Source organism: Rhipicephalus microplus, unplaced genomic scaffold (assembly GCF_043290135.1).
Source record: "Rhipicephalus microplus isolate Deutch F79 unplaced genomic scaffold, USDA_Rmic scaffold_117, whole genome shotgun sequence".
Classification (NCBI taxonomy): Eukaryota; Metazoa; Arthropoda; class Arachnida; order Ixodida; family Ixodidae; genus Rhipicephalus; species Rhipicephalus microplus.
The window spans coordinates 498,981-507,500 of record NW_027464689.1 but is presented as its reverse complement, the minus strand read 5'-3'; positions in this window follow the sequence as shown (position 1 = coordinate 507,500).

Genomic DNA, 8,520 nt, shown 5'->3' with positions numbered 1-8,520 from the left:
TTGCGCCGCCCCGGCTGACGCGGTTTTTGCCGCCCCGGCTGACGCAGTTCGGACTTAGCACTTTTCGGCTGTGCCTGGCTGGCGGCCCACTCACTCGATCGCCATGTCTGTTTGCCACAGTTTTCCCGGTGGTGCCGCACCCGGGCTCGCCCCGGCTGACGCAGTTTTCGCGCCGCCCCGGCTGACGCGGTTTCGTGCCGCCCCGGCAGACGCGGTTTTCGCGCCGCCCCGGCTGACGCGGTTTCGTGCCGCCCCGGCAGACGCAGTTCGGACTTAGCACTTTTCGGCTGTGCCTGGCTGGCGGCCCACTCACTCAATCGCCATGTCTGTTTGCCACAGTTTTCCCGGTGGTGCCGCACCCGGGCTCGCCCCGGCTGACGCAGTTTTCGCGCCGCCCCGGCTGACGCGGTTTCGTGCCGCCCCGGCAGACGCGGTTTTCGCGCCGCCCCGGCTGACGCGGTTTCGTGCCGCCCCGGCAGACGCAGTTCGGACTTAGCACTTTTCGGCTGTGCCTGGCTGGCGGCCCACTCACTCGATCGCCATGTCTGTTTGCCACAGTTTTCCCGGTGGTGCCGCACCCGGGCTCGCCCCGGCAGACGCGTTTTTTTTTTCTTTCGCCCCGGCTGACGCAGTTTTCGCGCCGCCCCGGCTGACGCGGTTTCGTGCCGCCCCGGCAGACGCGGTTTTTTGCGCCGCCCCGGCTGACGCGGTTTTTGCCGCCCCGGCTGACGCAGTTCGGACTTAGCACTTTTCGGCTGTGCCTGGCTGGCGGCCCACTCACTCGATCGCCATGTCTGTTTGCCACAGTTTTCCCGGTGGTGCCGCACCCGGGCTCGCCCCGGCTGACGCAGTTTTCGCGCCGCCCCGGCTGACGCGGTTTCGTGCCGCCCCGGCAGACGCGGTTTTCGCGCCGCCCCGGCTGACGCGGTTTCGTGCCGCCCCGGCAGACGCAGTTCGGACTTAGCACTTTTCGGCTGTGCCTGGCTGGCGGCCCACTCACTCGATCGCCATGTCTGTTTGCCACAGTTTTCCCGGTGGTGCCGCACCCGGGCTCGCCCCGGCTGACGCAGTTTTCGCGCCGCCCCGGCTGACGCGGTTTCGTGCCGCCCCGGCAGACGCGGTTTTCGCGCCGCCCCGGCTGACGCGGTTTCGTGCCGCCCCGGCAGACGCAGTTCGGACTTAGCACTTTTCGGCTGTGCCTGGCTGGCGGCCCACTCACTCGATCGCCATGTCTGTTTGCCACAGTTTTCCCGGTGGTGCCGCACCCGGGCTCGCCCCGGCAGACGCGTTTTTTTTTTCTTTCGCCCCGGCTGACGCAGTTTTCGCGCCGCCCCGGCTGACGCGGTTTCGTGCCGCCCCGGCAGACGCGGTTTTTTTGCGCCGCCCCGGCTGACGCGGTTTTTGCCGCCCCGGCTGACGCAGTTCGGACTTGGCACTTTTTGGCTGAGCCTGGCTGGTGGCCCACTCACTCGATCGCCATGTCTGTTAGCCACAGTTTTCCCGGTGGTGCCGCACCCGGGCTCGCCCCGGCTGACGCAGTTTTCGCGCCGCCCCGGCAGACGCGGTTTTCGCGCCGCCCCGGCTGACGCGGTTTTTGCCGCCCCGGCTGACGCAGTTCGGACTTAGCACTTTTTGGGCTGAGCCTGGCTGGCGGCCCACTCACTCGATCGCCATGTCTGTTTGCCACAGTCTTCCCGGTGGTGCCGCACCCGGGCTCGCCCCGGCAGACGCGTTTTTTTTTTCTTTCGCCCCGGCAGACGTGGTTCCCCCCCCCCCTTTTCGCTCGCCCCGGCTGACGAGGTTTTCGCGCCGCCCCGGCTGACGCAGTTTTCGCGCCGCCCCGGCTGACGCGGTTTCGTGCCGCCCCGGCTGACGCGGTTTTCGCGCCGCCCCGGCTGACGCGGTTTTTGCGTCGCCCCGGCTGACACGGTTCGGACTTTGCACTTTTCGGCTGTGCCTGGCTGGCGGCCCACTCACTCGATCGCCATGTCTGTTTGCCACAGTTTTCCCGGTGGTGCCGCACCCGGGCTTGCCCCGGCAGACGCGTTTTTTTTTTTCTTTCGCCCCGGCTGACGCAGTTTTCGCCCCGCCCCGGCTGACGCGGTTTCGTGCCGCCCCGGCAGACGCGGTTTTTTGCGCCGCCCCGGCTGACGCGGTTTTTGCCGCCCCGGCTGACGCAGTTCGGACTTTGCACTTTTTGGCTGAGCCTGGCTGGCGGCCCACTCACTCGATCGCCATGTCTGTTTGCCACAGTTTTCCCGGTGGTGCCGCACCCGGGCTCGCCCCGGCAGACGCGTTTTTTTTTTTCCTTCGCCCCGGCAGACGTGGTTCCCCCCCCCCCTCCGTCTTTCTTTTTGTTTTTTTTTTTCGCCGCGGCTGAAGTGGATTTTTCGGTGCCTCGACGCCCCGGTAGTCGCGGTTTTTCCGTTTCCGCACGGCCCCGGCTGACGCTGCTCGGTCACAGTCGCCTTTTGTGAGGATTGCAGACTTCTTGAGCGCGGGTGTTTTTTTTTGTTGTTGTTTTATTACGCATTCGCTCCAGCAGACGCTGTTTAGACTTTTTGTTTCCTCTTTTATCCTGCGACGAGGTGACGAGGTTTATTCGGTGCCCCGCCGCCCCGGCTGAAGTGATTTTTCCTGTCCCGTGCCGCCCCGGCTGACGCGGTTGGGACTTCGCGTTTGTTCGGCCGCCACGGGTTTTGGCGCACTCGCTCGGTTGCTTGTTGTTGCCACTTGTTGCGAACCCAGGTTTCTTGAGCGAGCGCGGGCGTTTTTTCTTCCTTTCTTTCTTTGTTCTATGTGTTAGCGAATCGGCCTTTAATATCACACGAGGACTCACAACCAACAATTTTCAGTTTGAAGTGTAAAAAATCTGCAGGTGTTGACGTAACTGACTTGCCCCGTACCCTTGAGTACATCCATGAAGTTCTCGTAGTACTACTAAATCGCATTATTCCAAGTGGAGAAATTCCCATAAACTTGCAAACCTCTACACGAAAATCGGTGCGCGTGATAAAGTTGAAAATTATCGTCCGATATCAAATGTGCCTTCTATAACACAAATTCTAGGAAAAAAAAAAAAAACACTTGTTCGCCGTTTTCTGCGCCGTGACTGGCAGCACTCCGGCGAAGCGAAACGGGGTCGATTCGAGCACGATATCGGCGTCTTTCTACGTGCTCGCCGGCGACCGTCGCACGAGTACGTCGCACGAGCGCGTCTGCCGGGGCGCCGTTTGCGAAGCCGACGCAAAAGTGGGAACCGCCGCTCGGATGATCGCCGCTTTCGGCAGAGTGAGTGTTGGCACTCCGGGGAAGCGAAACAGCGTGAATGCGCCCACGAAATCGGCGTATTTTGAAGTGCCCGCCGGCGACCGTCGCACGAGTACGGTAAACCGCGTCAGCCGGGGCGTAGTTCGGGACGCCGACGAAAAAGTGGGAAGCGCAACTCGGATCTTCGCCGTTTTTGCAGGAGTGAGTGGCGGCCCTCCTGCGAGACCAAGAAGCATCGATTCGTGCACGAATTCGGCGCCTTTCGACGTGATCGCCGGCGAACGTCGCTCGAGTAGGGCAAACCGCGTCTGCCGGGGCGGGCTTCGGGACGCCGATGCGAAAGTGGGAAACGCTGCTCGGATGTTCGCCGTTTTTGGCCGAGTGAGTGCTGGCACTCGGGCGAAGCCAAACGGGGCCGATTACGGCACGATATCGGCGTCTTTCGACGTGCCCGGCGGCGACCGTCGCACGAGTACGGTAAACCGCGTCAGCCCGGGCGGAGTTCGGGACGCCGATGCGAAAGTGGAGAACGCCGCTCGGATCTTCGCCGTTTTTGGAGGAGTGAGTGGCGGCACTCCGGAGAAGCCAAGGAGCGCCAATTAGCGCACGATATCGGCGTCTTTCGACGCACTCGCCGGCGACCGTCGAACGAGTAGGGCAAACCGCGTCTGCCGGGGCGGGGTTTACGACGCCGACGCAAAAGTGGGAACCGCCGCTCGGATGTTGGCCGTTTTTGGCAGAGTGAGTGCTGGCACACCGGCGACGCGAAAGAGCGCGAAAGCGCCCACGAAAGTGGCGTATTTGGACGTGCTTGACGGCGACCGCTGCAGGAGTACGAAAAACCACGTCAGCCGGGGCGAGCGACCCACGGCGGTCTGGGTGCTTATCGCTGCTATTATAGGGGCACCCCGGCAGACGCAGAAAAAAAAAATTTTTTTTCGACCTTCTTTTTTGCTGGTCGAGCTCGGGTAACCCAGGTCGCAATGGGAGCCGCGCACGAAAGCGGCGTCGCGAGACGCGTTCGCGGTCGCTAGTCGCACGAGCTCGGCACCCGCGTCAGCCGGCGCGGAGTTCGGGATGCCGACGGCTAAGTGGGTACCGCTGCTCGGATGTTCGCCGTTTTTGGCCGAGTGAGTGCTGGCACTCCGGCGAAGCGAAACGGGGCCGATTCGGGCACGATATCGGCGTATTTCGACGTGCTCGCCGGCGACCGTCGCACGAGTACGGCAAAGCGCGTCTGCCGGGGCGAGGTTTGCGATGCCGACGAAAAAGTGGGAAGCGCCGCTCGGATCTTCGCCGTTTTTGCAGGAGTGAGTGGCGGCCCTCCTGCGAGACCAAGAAGCATCGACTCGCGCACGATATCGGTGTCTTTCGACGTGCCCGCCGGCCACCGCCGCACGAGTACGGCAAACCGCGTATGCCGGGGCGGGGTTGGCGACGCCGACGCAAAAGTGGGAACCGCCACTAGGATGTTCGCCGTTTTTGGCAGAGTGAGTGCTGGCACACCGGCGACGCGAAAGAGCGCGAAAGCGCCCACGAAAGTGGCGTATTTGGACGTGCTTGACGGCGACCGCTGCAGGAGTACGAAAAACCACGTCAGCCGGGGCGAGCGACCCACGGCGGTCTGGGTGCTTATCGCTGCTATTATAGGGGCACCCCGGCAGACGCAGAAAAAAAAAATTTTTTTTCGACCTTCTTTTTTGCTGGTCGAGCTCGGGTAACCCAGGTCGCAATGGGAGCCGCGCACGAAAGCGGCGTCGCGAGACGCGTTCGCGGTCGCTAGTCGCACGAGCTCGGCAACCGCGTCAGCCGGCGCGGAGTTCGGGATGCCGACGGCTAAGTGGGTACCGCTGCTCGGATGTTCGCCGTTTTTGGCCGAGTGAGTGCTGGCACTCCGGCGAAGCGAAACGGGGCCGATTCGGGCACGATATCGGCGTATTTCGACGTGCTCGCCGGCGACCGTTGCACGAGTACGGCAAAGCGCGTCTGCCGGGGCGAGGTTTGCGATGCCGACGAAAAAGTGGGAAGCGCCGCTCGGATCTTCGCCGTTTTTGCAGGAGTGAGTGGCGGCCCTCCTGCGAGACCAAGAAGCATCGACTCGCGCACGATATCGGTGTCTTTCGACGTGCCCGCCGGCCACCGCCGCACGAGTACGGCAAACCGCGTATGCCGGGGCGGGGTTGGCGACGCCGACGCAAAAGTGGGAACCGCCACTAGGATGTTCGCCGTTTTTGGCAGAGTGAGTGCTGGCACACCGGCGACGCGAAAGAGCGCGAAAGCGCCCACGAAAGTGGCGTATTTGGACGTGCTTGACGGCGACCGCTGCAGGAGTACGAAAAACCACGTCAGCCGGGGCGAGCGACCCACGGCGGTCTGGGTGCTTATCGCTGCTATTATAGGGGCACCCCGGCAGACGCAGAAAAAAAAAATTTTTTTTCGACCTTCTTTTTTGCTGGTCGAGCTCGGGTAACCCAGGTCGCAATGGGAGCCGCGCACGAAAGCGGCGTCGCGAGACGCGTTCGCGGTCGCTAGTCGCACGAGCTCGGCAACCGCGTCAGCCGGCGCGGAGTTCGGGATGCCGACGGCTAAGTGGGTACCGCTGCTCGGATGTTCGCCGTTTTTGGCCGAGTGAGTGCTGGCACTCCGGCGAAGCGAAACGGGGCCGATTCGGGCACGATATCGGCGTATTTCGACGTGCTCGCCGGCGACCGTCGCACGAGTACGGCAAAGCGCGTCTGCCGGGGCGAGGTTTGCGATGCCGACGAAAAAGTGGGAAGCGCCGCTCGGATCTTCGCCGTTTTTGCAGGAGTGAGTGGCGGCCCTCCTGCGAGACCAAGAAGCATCGACTCGCGCACGATATCGGTGTCTTTCGACGTGCCCGCCGGCCACCGCCGCACGAGTACGGCAAACCGCGTATGCCGGGGCGGGGTTGGCGACGCCGACGCAAAAGTGGGAACCGCCACTAGGATGTTCGCCGTTTTTGGCAGAGTGAGTGCTGGCACTCCGGCGAAGCGAAAGAGCGCGAATGCGCCCACGAAAGTGGCGTGTTTGGACGTGCTTGACGACGACCACCGCAGGAAAACGAAAAACCACGTCAGCCGGGGCGAGCGACCCATGGCGGTCTGGGTGCTTATCGCTGCTATTATAGGGGCACCCCGGCAGACGCAAAAAAAAAAAAATTTTTTTTCGACATTCTTTCTTGCTCGTCGACCTCGGGTGACCCAGGTCGCAGTGGGAGCCGCGCACGAAAGCGGCGTCGCGAGACGGCTTCGCGGTCGCTAGTCGCACGAGCTCGGCAACCGCGTCTGCCGGGGCGGAGTTCGGGACGCCGACGGCTAAGTGGGAACCGCCGCTCGGATGTTCGCCGTTTGTGGCCGAGTGAGTGCTGGCACTCCGGCGAAGCCAAACGGGGCCGATTCCGGCACGATATCGGCGTCTTTCTACGTGCTCGCCGGCGACCGTCGCACGAGTACGGCAAAGTGCGTCTGCCGGGGCGGGGTTTGCGACGCGTACGCAATAGTGAGAACCGTCGCTCGGATGTTCGTCGTCTTTCGCCGAGCCAGTGCTGGCACTCCGGCGAAGCCGAACGGAGCCGATTCGGGCACGATATCGGCGTCTTTCCACGTGCTCGCCGGCGACCGTCGCACGAGTACGGTAAACCGCGTCAGCCGGGGCGGAGTTCGGGACGCCGATGCGAAAGTGGGAAGCGCCGCTCGGATCTTCGCCGTTTTTGGAGGAGTCAGTGGCGGCACTCCGGTGAAGCCAAGGTGCGCCAATTCGCGCACGATATCGGCGTCTTTCGACGTGCCCGCCGGCCACCGTCGCACGAGTACGGCAAACCTCGTCTGCCGGGGCGGGGTTTGCGACGCCGACGCAAAAGTGGGAACCGCCGCTCGGATGTTCGCCGTTTTTGGCAGAGTGAGTGCTGGCACTCCGGCGAAGCGAAAGAGCGTGAATGCGCCCACGAAAGTAGCGTATTTGGACGTGCTTGACGGCGACCGCCGCAGGAGTACGAAAAACCACGTCAGCCGGGGCGAGCGACCCACGGCGGTCTGGGTGCTTATCGCTGCTATTATAGGGGCACCCCGGCAGACGCAGAAAGAAAAAAAAAAAAATGGGGACATGGCGTGCGTCACCGTGCGGCTTCGCAGCGTTGCCGAAGTCGCCGAGCCCTTCGACTGAGCCGAACGGCGGACAGGGAACGTTGGTCGGCCGTTCTAACCTGTCGGTGCCACGCCGAGACGTCGTTAAGGAAAACCGCGTCGTGGGCCTCTACGACGCCGTCGAGTCGTTGTACGTTTGGTGTCCAGCGTGTCGGCGGCGAGTAGCGGACACGTCGTTCACGACTTCGGTCTTTCGCAGTCGACGCGAACTTGCGGAGAGTCGTGGTGCCTCACGTTTTCGGCAGAAACCGCGGCGGAATTTTCCCGTGCGTGCGCGCACGACCTCGGTGCTGTGCCGTCAGCGTAGTGTTGCACAAACTCGTGGCCTACCCAAGGTGCGGTACGTTTGCGGCCGTATCCTCGGTGGGAATTTCGTGAGTAGGGTCGCAAATTCTACGACCTCGGCGGGTTTGAGAGCGACGTAGACTTGTGGCACGCTCAACGTGCCACACGTTTCGGGGCACACCCGCGGTGAAATTTTCTCGAGTACGCTCGTATTAGTGCCCAAGGAGGTCTGGGTACTTATCGCTGCTATTATGTGGGGGTTCTCGTGAGCGGCGTACGCGAAAGCGACCGGGTGTCTGATATGCGGCGGGCTTCGGCCTCGTCAAGCGTGTCCTCGGGTCTGCTCCAGGGGAATCCACGGCAGTCGTCTGCAGCCTCATCCGCTTGATGCGTTAGGGGCTGGTTGTCGGACGGTGCCGTTTTACCACGATATCGAGGTGTGTTCCGTGTCGTCCTCGGGCGATTCAGATGCGAAAGCGCCGAAGACGCGGGCGTGACCCGTCGTCTGGCGGCTTTGCAGTCTCGGCTCCGTTGCTAGTTCCGGCCGGTCCACCGACAGTGCAGCGGGCTTGGGCAACCCGCACGGCGCGACCGAGTCGATGCAACGAAAAAGAGCGAGCATGAACGTGCTTCTTGCCGCACGGCTCCCACTCGTCTTTCGGGAAGGTTGTGCCGTAGCGAGCTCGAACGCCGTCATCTCGGAGTGCAAAATAAGCGTGTTGGGGCGCCTGAAGGTGGCCTCCGCCGCACACAGACTGCGTCCGGCCCGCCGAAGGCGAGGACGGACGCGCAGTCGAACGAT